We start from the raw sequence: 11395 nt of genomic DNA, 5'->3' as shown, positions 1-11395 counted from the left end.
TACCACGGAGTAGAATTCTAATGTATATATTGCCACATCTTCTTTATCCATTCTTCTATTGAGGGGCACCTAGGTTGTTTCCAGGTTCTGGCCATTACAAATAGTGATGCGATGAACATAGTTGAACAAATGCTTTTGTAGTATGATTGGGCATCTCTTGGGTATATTCCCAAGAGTGGAATTGTTGGATGTGTTTTGGGTTGCTTGAATTTTATTATTGGTTGTTTTGTTTTCTCTAATAGAATTAGAGGTTTTCTGTGTTGGACATGATAGTTCCTTTCCTCACTTTCCTTGGTCATTTATTTTTTTCATAAAATATATACTTTTTGTACTCCCATGAAAAGACTTTTTCTTTTCTGCATATAGGACTCTCTCTCTCTCTCTCTCTCTCTCTCTCTCTCTCTCTCTCTCTCTCTCTCTCTCTGTATGTGTGTGTGTGTGTGTTATGCATGTCTCTGAGTGTGTGCACAGTGTTTACAGAAAAAAGACAGAGTTTTGACCTTATATATCTTTCTTGATCTCTCTCCATCTTACTTTTAGAGACAGAATATCTAATACTGCCCCTGAGTTAATCACTTGATTAGACTGGTACCCAATGAGAAGAATCTGCCTGTCATCAGCATTGGAGTTACAGATGTTTGCTATAGTGCCTGGCATTTACGTTGATACTGGGAATAGAAATTTGGAGACTCATGATTGTGCAACTTGGCACATCATGAATCTCCCCATCTCCGTCAATCTGTGGTATTATTTTAAGCATTTTCTACAGTGCTTGTTTGGTGGCTTCAAACTTATAGTTTGGTTGGATATAGAAATGTTTGTTGGTACTCATTTACTTTGGGGCCATAAATTCTGTGGTTTCACATCTTTAAGACTGCTGGTGAAGGATCTGATATTATTCAGACATGCTTACATTTTGGGTGGGTTGTGTTTTCCATTGTCAGCCTTAAGCATTATATTTTTACCATTTGCTTATAATATCCTTTGATGCTGTTCTTCTCTAGTGATGTTTTTTTAGGGTTCTAAAGGCCACTTGTGTTTGGATGTCTATACAGATTTAATCAATTTTCTGCTGCAATTTTGTTGACTAGAAACTTGTGACTTTTGATTTTACTGCACCTTCATCTATCCCATGAGTTTCTGTGTTTGATATCTTGATACTAATCCAGAGTTTTGGGTCGGTGTGGTCATGATCATTTATTTTTTCCATTACTAGCGTTTTAATGTAATACCTTGACCTTGACCTCTATCTGATGGTCTGTCATTTGTTTGTTTATTTATTTGTTTGTTTGTGGTACTTCTATTGCATTTTTAGAGTTACTGAAATCTTTATTTCTAACAGTCCTATTTGTTTTCAAATTCTGAATTTTCCTGATGAACTTCTCTTCCAAGCTTATGTCTTTTCCATCCTGTCTTTGAGTTTCATACATGTTGTTGACTTTCCTCTGTATGTTACTAGCTTTCTTGTCTAGGTCTTGGTTTAGTTTCCATGCCTCACTCATATACTTGTTTATAATCTCTTTCAGGTTGTTGCTAATTTTTGCTAATAACTTTTTGACTTCTAATTTCATATTTTACCCATGTCAGTATTTTTTTGTTATTGAGGAGCTATGATCATTTGGAGAAGTCATGTTGCGTTATTTTTTGTTTTCTTCTGTGTTGCAGTTTGTATATACTTTGATTTTAATTTTTTGTTGTTTTATTTGGAAATCTTCTTAGTAGTCTGATCTTGAAGTCTGCAGTAGTACTCAACATGCATTAAACCAACTGTTGTAGCAGCACCAAACCTAACTCTACCAGGTGTAGAAATGTATGCTCAAAATTAATTTAAACACACTAATATATCACCAATTACCACAAGGCAGTAAATATAAAAAGTAATATAGAGTGTGCTTTGGAATTAAAATGTACTTAGAGTAATTGTGGAAGCAGTGAGTGGATGAGGTGAAAGGAGGGCGGGAGATGGAAGAAATGGCAAAGGAAGCATTATTTAATAATTGAAAGCAAAGAAAAAGAACCAAAGAGGGATTATGATGAAGATGAAGAGAAAGGGGCCATAGGATTAGGAAAAAATAGGCAAAGATAATAAGTAAAAATGAAAAAAACATTACAATAATGAGAAAACACACAATCAAAATTAGATAATGTAATAAAGAGACTAAACATAAGAACAAAATTTCTGATAAGGAATCCCCTACCCTGGGTCACTCATGCTGCTGAATCTTCCTCTATGCTCTGCATTCACAGCTGTCTGCTCACTCCTTTGGTGGATTTCATAGACTCTATTTGAAATAGCCTGGGTGTTGCTATCCTTCACAGGTGAATCTTGAAGGTTCCTGTCCATCATATCATGAAGAAGTATTTTCTTAGCCTTTGCGGGTAAGAAAATTTTGTTTGAATTTCTTTAGTAATTTCTGATAATTAAAAAAAAACAAATTATATATTCTACGGGGGAAGAAAATAAGGTGAATTCTAGATTTTTCTAAATTATTCCAGGGATCTATATTTTAGAGCAGTATTCTGTAGAAATGCTAGTGTGGCTTTTTAAATACCTAAAACCTTTCTTCTTTTTTTATTTAAAAATATTTTTAATTTTACATACTAGCCCCAGTTCCCCCTCCTTCCCCTTCTCCCACCCTGTCACCTCGCCCTGTCCAACCCCCATCCACTCCTCAGGTGAGGAAAGGCCTCCTTCTGGGAATCAACAGAATCAGGTATACCAAGTTGAGTCTGGACCAAATCCCTTCCCCCTGTATCAAGGCTGAGAAAGGTATCCCAGGTATCCCTCCACAGGAAGTGGGCTCTAAAGAGCCTGATCATGCATCCAGGATAATTTATGGTCTCACTGCCAGGCCCCCAAAACAGATGAAGCCGCATGGCTGTTCTAAGCCCACATTCAGAGGGCTTAGTTCAGTTCAGTCCTATGCAGGATCCTCAGCTGTCAGTCCAGAGTCCCCGGGCTTTCACTAACTCACGTCAACTGTCTCTGTGGTTTTCCCAATCATGATCTTCATCCCCATTGCTCATATGATCCTTTCTCCCTCTCTTCAATTAATCCCCAGGAGCTCAGAATAGTGCTTAGTTGTGGATCACCACATCTGCTTCAGTCAGTACCTGGATGAAATTTCTATGATGACAAATCGGGCTGTCACTAATCTGATTATAGGGAAAGGCCAGTTCAGGCACCTTCTCCACTATTACTAGGAGTCTTAGCTGGGGTCATCCTTGTGGATTTTTTTGGAATTTTCCTAGCACCTGGTTTCTCCCTGCCACTACAATGGCTCCCTTCATTAAGATATCTCTTTCATTGCTCTCCCTCTCTGTCTCTTCCCCAACTCAGCCATATCAAGTCCTCATGTTCCCTTACCTTATCCCCCCTCTTTTACTACCCTTCCTAGTTGACCCAGGAGATTTTAACTATTTCCCTTTCCTGGGGCCCTCCATGTGTGTGTTTCTTAGGGTCCTCCTTTTTCTCTAGCTTTTCGGGAGTTGTGAATTATAACATGCTTACATTTGCTTTGCATTTAAAATTCACTTAGGAGTGAATACATACTGGGTTTGTTTTTCTTAGTCTGGGTTACCTCACTTAGGATGATTTTTTTCTATATTCATCCATTTGCCTGCGATTTTCAAGATGCCATTGTTTTTTTCCTGCTGAGTAGTACTCTATTGTGTAAGTGAATGACATTTTCTTTTTTAATGGCTTTTTAAAATTGACTTTTATATATCTCTACATTTTTCTCTGTTCTCCTCCCCTTGCTGCCTCTCCCCTCCTCTCCAACCCTCCCCCAAGGTCCTCATGCTCCCAATTTACTAAGGAGATCTTGTCTTTTTCTACTTCCCATGTAGATTAGATCTATGTATGTCTCTCTTAGTGTCCTCATTGTTGTCTAAGTTGTCTGGGATTGTGATTTGTAGGCTGGTTGTCTTTGCTTTATGTTTAAAGACCACTTATAAGTGAGTACATGTGATAATTGTCTTTCAGTGTCTGGGTTACCTCATTCAAAATGATGTTTTCTAGATCCATCCATTTTCTTGCAAAATTCAAGATGTTATTTTTTTCTGCTGTGTAGTACTCCATTGTGTAAATGTACCACATTTTCCTTATCCATTCTTTAGTCAAGGGGCATTTAGGTTGCTTCCAGGTTCTGGTTATGACAAACAATGCTGCTATGAACACAGTTGAGCATATGTCCTTGTGGCACAATTGAGCATCCTTTGGATATATACCCAAAAGTGGTATTACTGGGTCTTGAGGAAGGTTGTTTCCTAATTTTCTGATAAATCACCATACTGACATTCAAAGGAACTGTACCAGCTTGCATTCCCACCAGGAATGCAGAAGTGTTCCCTTTATCCCAAAACCTCTCCAACATAAGTTGTCATCAGTGTTTTTGATCTTGGCCATTCATACAGGTATAAGATGGAATCTCAGAGTTTTTTGATTTGTATGTCTCTGATGATTAAGGATGTTGAACATTTCCTTAAGTGTCTACAGAATGGGAAAAGATCTTCACTAACCCCATATCAGACAGAGGTCTGATCTGCAAAATATACAAAGAACTCAAGAAATTGGCCATCAAAAGAACAAATAATCCAATATTAAAATGGAATACAAACCTAAACAGAGAACTCTCAACAGAGGAATCTTGAATGGCTGAAAGGCATGCCATTTTCTTTATCCAGTCTTTGGTTGAGGAGCATCTAGGTTTTTTCCAGATTTTCGCTATCACAAGTAGTGCTGCTATAATCACAGTTGAACAAATATCTTTGTGGTATGATTGTGCATCCTTTGGGTATATGCCCAGAAGTGTAAATACCTGAACACTTAAAGCTTCACATTAAGTAAAAACAGCATACACATACACATATGTTCTTACCACTTATCCAATGTATACTAATCAATGTAGCATGTGTAGTAAGAAAGAAGCACTGACACAGATTGAGATTAATTTTATATCATTGGGTTTTAGTTTTGTCATCTTTATAAAAGTAGGCTGCATTAGATGAAATCAATATGCAACATATTTTTAAAAGCATGTTTTAAACATTGAACACTTTACAAGCATTTGTTGCTGCTACCATTATTTTATTACTTATGGACTGCTAACAATGGGGCTGGTAACATGACCTGGCTGGGAAAAGCAGTTAATATCTAGCCTAAGGACCTGAGTTCCATTCCTGTGACTCACATGGCAGAAAGAAAGACTTGACTCATTGCTTTAGCCTCAATATACATGCTATTGCAGGGGCACATTCCTACTCCCCTCCACACATACACAAAATGAAATGCATTAAAAAAAAGTTCTTTAAAAGGGTAGGATTGTAAGAGCCAGAGAGGTCAAGGACACCATGAGAACACTGCCCACAGAATGAAATAACTAAGCAGTGTTCATAGCTTCAGTTCACAAAGACTGAAGCAGAAATCACAGGGCCTGCTAGGTCCTCTTCATATCCATTATCATTGTGTAGCTTGGTGTTCTTGTGAAACTACTAAGAGTGGAAGAGGAGGCTGTCTCTGACTTTTTTCTCTGCTTTTGGGACCCCTTTACTCCTACGGGTTGCCTTGTCCAGCCGTGATATGAAGGTATATGCCAAGTTATATTTTATCTTGTTGCGTTGTGTATGATTGATATCCTTGGTATCTTTGAGAGCCCTGCTCTTTTTTGAAGATAAACAGAAAATGGGTGGATCTTGGGGAGAGAAGTGGTGGGGGCACTGGGAGGAGTGGAGGGAGGGGAAACTGTGCTTGGGATATTATGTATTAGAGAAGAATGAAGAAATCTGTTTTAGGATCACTCAAGGTCACTATTATTATAAACATCAGCTGTTGTATTGTGATTCATTGCTTCTCTCTCATGTCTATCGAACCTCTTTGTTTCAGAAAAATGAACTTATGAAATACAATTCTTTATTTTTATTATATTTATAGTGCTTTAACTTTTCAAAATATAATCTCTCAAAATTTTCTCCTGCTAATAAGCCTAATTTTATCCCTGGCTTAGAAAGCACAGCAGTCAATGTATCCAGAGCAATTTTTTAAAAAGAAGAAATATACTGCTTATTTTTATTTTATTTGACTAGTTTGTCTTCTAGAATGGGAAAATTTCTTATGGAACAAAGTAGATGAGTTTCAATTTATGGACTTTATGTTGTCTATATTTGCAATTCAAGATTATTTTGTTTCCTTCCTGACTCTATCAACTGTGTTTAGATAGGTAAAGTTGCCAGACATATGAGGTCTGAATACTTAAGGCATGATTAGTTGTTTTTGACACCTAGAATGTCTTTGAATATAACTATTGCTATATATGTCTATAATTGACTTTCCAAAGTCATTACTTGCTTCATCAAGAGCTAGTATATTTGGAACTACTTCATTTCTCTTAGTGAGGTTGTTTTTTCTATGCCATAATGTTCTTGAGAAAACATCACTCACTATGGGGACTACTTCATTCCTCTTTATGTACATTTTGTAGAAATTCCCTTATGCATTTCAGATTTTATTTCAGAGACATTAATCCAGTTTTGGAAACTAGCATGAATAATGAACATTATTCACCAAATTTGGAGAACTGTGCACATGCACACACACACACACACACACACACACACACAGTGGGGGGAGGGGAGAAACAGAGACAGAGAGAAAAAATAAAACAGTCTAACTTTTGAACATTTTTGAAGTAATAAGAACTCTCCATAAATCTCCTATCACTCTGAGATTAGAGGAAGGGTTACGCACAGATACCTTGATCCAGTACCTAGGTATTGGTATCCAGTATTCTAGAGCCTTACAACTAATCAATTCTTTTAATTTCTTGTTTCAAAATACAGGTGAGAGAATTTTTTTATATTGATTGGAACTATGATATAGCTAATTGATAGTATGTAGAACTGGACCCTAGCACCATTTCTGCCCCTTTTTAACTGTATAATCTAGACCAAGATGATTTTTTATCCCCCTGAGGCTCTTTTCTCTGCTGTGATGTGATGATAACATTTGAACTTTAAACTTCATGAAACTCATGAAACTCTAGTAAGAAATATAGATAAGAAAGCTTTTTTATTATAATGGATGTTAAAACATGAGGACACAGGGAAGGCATAGTATCAACACAGTCAAAAGCTCAATGAGATGGCTTAGCAGAGAGTAATGATTGTTTCCAAGTCTGAAAATCTGAGTTGTGTCTCTGGAACCTACACCACAGTGGAAGGATTGCGTGGGAAGTCTGTCTCTATGTGTTGCTTTTATTGGTTAGTGAATAAAGCTGTTTTGGTCAGTGGCTTAGCAGAGTAGGGTAAGGCAGGAATTCCAGGCAGAGACAGAGGAAAAAGAAGGTGGAGTCAGGGAGATAGTATTATTTGACTAGGCAGGAAGTACAGTCAAGCAGCTTCCAAAATCTGCAATATATGACGGAGATAACTGGCTATCTGAACATTCACCCAAAGTCTCATTTGCAATGTTGAAGCAACCAACTTTGGCTAAGGACTAGAGTAACTGACAGACCATTTTCAGTGGTAGGAACATTTTCAGAACTGTCTTACCCTGTCTTGGGAAGGTTTGGCAGTCTTTTTCCTTGTGTCCTGCTTATCCAGTTCAGATACCACGTACTTTGTCACTAGTTGAGGCACAGGCAGTTCCTTGCCCTGTGGGAAGTCCTTCTGTATATGTGTTGCTTTTATTGTTTAATAAAAAAGCTGGTTTTTGGCCTATGGCTTAATAAGAGAGAGAGAGAAAGAGAGAGAGAGAGAGAGAGAGAGAGAGAGAGAGAGAGAGAGAGAGAGAGAGAGAGAGAGAGAAGGCAGAGTCAATGAGCCACCTTGCCAGTTGGCAATGAACCTCATGGCAAAATATAAAATAATAGAAATGGGTTAACCAAAGATCTAAGAGTTAGACAGAAATGTGCTTAAGTGATTGGCCAAACAATATTGCAATTAATACAGATTTCCGTGTGAGTATTTCGGGAGTCTGGGCGGCCGGGAAACAAACACGCAGCCTCCCACAACAGAAAGAGATAACCAATTCCTGAAAGTTGTTCCACATTCATGTAGCTTCTATTTTCTTAAGTGTTATAGGCCTATTTAAATTGTTTATCTGATCTTGATTTAATTTTAGTATGTGGCACCTATCAAAAGAAGTGTCCATTTCTTTTAGATTTTTCCATTTTTTTAAGAATACAGGACTTTGTAGTATGACTTAATGATTCTTTGGATTCCCTTGGTTCTGTAGTTATGTCCCATTTTTGTTACTGATTTTATTGATTTGAATATTCTCTCTTTGAGTTTTCGTAAGTTTGGATAAGGGTTTATCTATTTTGTTGATTTTCTCAAAGAACCAACTCTTTGTATCATTGATCGCTTGTTTCTATTCTGCTGATTTCAGCCTGCAATTTGATTATTTTTCTGACATCTATTCTTTTTGGGTATTTGTTTCTTTTTTTCTGGAGTTTTCATGTGTGTTGTTAAGTTGCTAGTATGAGATCTCTGAAATTTCTTTATGAAGATTCTTTTAGTGCTATAAACTTTCTCTTAGCACTACTTTCACTGAGTCCCATAAGTTTGGGTATGTTGTGCACTCATTTTATTGAATTCTAGGAAGTCTTTAATTTCGTTTCTGCCTTGACCCAGTAGTCATTCAGTAGAGAATTGTTCAGTTTTCCATGAGTTTGTAGGCTTTCTGTTGTTGTTGAAATTTAGCTTTAGTCCTTGATGCTCTGATAGGGTGCAGGGAGTTCCTTCAGTTTTCTTGTATCTGTTGAGTCTTGCTTTGTTACAGAGTATGTGGTCAATTTTGAAAAAAAGTTTTGTGAGATTCTGAGAAGGTACTTTCTTTTGTGTTTGGGTGAAATATTCTGCAGATATCTGTAATATTAATTTATAACATCTGTTAGATCCATTATTTCTATTTTTAGTTTTTGTCTGTTCATTGGTAAGAATGAGGTATTGAAGACTCCCAGTATTAATGTTTGAGGTTTGATGTGTGACTTAAGCTTTACTAATGTTTCTTTTACAAATGTGACTGTTCTAGAGAGGTCTTCTTGGTGCATTTTTCATTTGATGAGTATGAAGTGTCCCTTCCCATCTCTTTTGATTAATTTTGGTTGAAAGTCTACTTTGTTAGATATTAAAATAGCTATACCAGCTTGCTTCCTGGATCCATTTGCTTGAAAAACCATTTCCCAACCCTTTACTCTGAAATAATGTATGTCTTTGATGTTGAAGTGTGTTTCTTGTATGCAGTAGAAGGATGGATCCTGGTTTTGCATCCATGCTGTTAGCATATAACTTTCTTTTGGAGAATTGAGTCTATTAATATTGAGAGATATTAATAACCAATGATTGTTAATTCCTGTTATTTTGTTGGTAGTGGTAGCAGTATTACGTACGTGTGTGTTTTTTTCCTTCTTTTTGTTTTGTTGGTATGAGATTATTCATTTCCTGTGTTTTCATGGGTGTAATTAGCCATCTTGGGTTGGAGTTTATCCTCTAGTACCTTCTGGAGGGATGGATTTATGGGTAGTTGTTGTTTATATTCAACTTTGCCAAGGAATATTTAGTTTTCTCCATCTATGGTGATTAAAAATTTTTAAGGGTTGGCATCCGTGATCTCTCAGAGTCTACGAGACCTTTGTCCATGCCCTTCTGGCTTCCAGAGTCTCCATTGAGAAGTCAGGTATTATTCTAATAAGTCTGTCTTTATAGGTTACTTGGCTTTTTCTCCTTGAAGCTTTTAATATTCTTTATTTCTTCTGCATGTTTAGTGTTTTAATCATTTTGTGGCAGGGGAACTTCCTTTTCTGGTCCAATCTATTGGTGTTCTGTATGATTCTTGTACTTTTATAAGCATGTCCTTAATATTAATGTCTCAGTCAGGGTTTTTATTGCTGTGAAGATAAACCATCATCACAAGAACTCATATAGAGGAGAAATATTTCACTGGGATGGCTTAAATTTTCAGAGGTTTCATCCATTACCATCATGGTGTGACATGGTGGCGTGAAGGCAGACATGGTTGTGGAAAAGGAGCTGAGAGACCTACATTTTGACCCACAGACAACAGAAAGTGATCTGAGATACTGGGAGTGGCTTGAGCATATATAAGACCTTAAAGCTGTCCTCTTCAGTTACACACTTTCTCTATCAAGGCCATACCTACGCCAATGACATCACACCTTTTAAAAGTGCCCATCCCAATAAGCATCTAGGGGCAATTACACTAAAACTACCACAGTAAGAAAATTTTTATTCTATGGTTTTGCTAAAACATATTTTCTGGAAATTGTGATATAGGAAGTTTAGCTCCCTACAATTGATAACTTCTGTTGAATTTTCAGTGGTTTTTTTTTTTTTGAGCTTGCAACTGGGAGTTTGACCATGTTTTGGTGAGTATATGGGTATTGGGGCAACACAAATTGTGCTTCTTATTTCCTCCTCCTCCTCCTCCTCCTCCTCCTCCTCCTCCTCCTCCTCCTCCTCCTCCTCCTCCTCTTCTTTCTATTCTTTTCATCTTCTGCTCCTGCTTCCTCCTCCTCCTCCTCCTCCTCCTCCTCCTCCTCCTCCTCTTCTTCTTCTCCTTCTCCTTCTCCTTCTCCTTCTCCTTCTTCTTCTTTTTTTTGGGGGGGAGGAGTTGAAAGTTACAAGAGTAGGAATTAGACCTGGGAGGACTGGGAAGTGAATGTGATTGGGTTTCATGATGTGAAACTCTCAAATAATCAACAAAAGTGTTACAAAAAGGAACAATTTTTTTCTGGGCTTTTGAGCTGGGATTCTTCTCATTCTTGTATTCTTATTATTTCTATGTTTGTACTTTTCATAGCATCATAGATTTCCTGAGTGTTTTGTGTCAGGAACTTTTGAGATTTAACATTTTCTTTGATCAATGTATAAATTTCTTCTATAGTATCTTCTATGTCTGAAATTATCTCTTCCATCTCTTCTATTCTGTTGGTAATGCTTGCGTCTAAAGATTTAATGGGAGCTCACCAAGGCCAGCTGGACTGGGACTGATGGAGCATGTGATCAGACTGGACTCTCTGAACGTGGTGGACAAGGAGGGCTGACTGAGAAGCCAAGGGCATTGGCACTGGGTTTTGATCCTACTGCATATACTGGCTTTGTGGGAGCCTAGTCTGTTTAAATGCTCACCTTCCTAGACCTGGATGGAAGGGGGAGGACCTTGGACTTCCCACAGGGCAGGGAACCATGACTGCTCTTTGGACTGGAGAGGGAGGGGGAGGAGGATGGGGAAGGAGGAGGGAAATGGGAGGAGAGGAGGAACTGGAAATTTTTAATTAAAAATAAATAAATAAATGGAAAAAAGAACTAAAAAAAGATTTTCCAATTCTATTATTACCTCGGTTTGTGTTTTCTTTATTGCTTTTCTTTCCATTTT

Source organism: Microtus pennsylvanicus, chromosome X (genome assembly GCF_037038515.1).
Source record: "Microtus pennsylvanicus isolate mMicPen1 chromosome X, mMicPen1.hap1, whole genome shotgun sequence".
NCBI classification, from domain to species: Eukaryota; Metazoa; Chordata; class Mammalia; order Rodentia; family Cricetidae; genus Microtus; species Microtus pennsylvanicus.
This window is presented reverse-complemented; position numbering follows the sequence as displayed.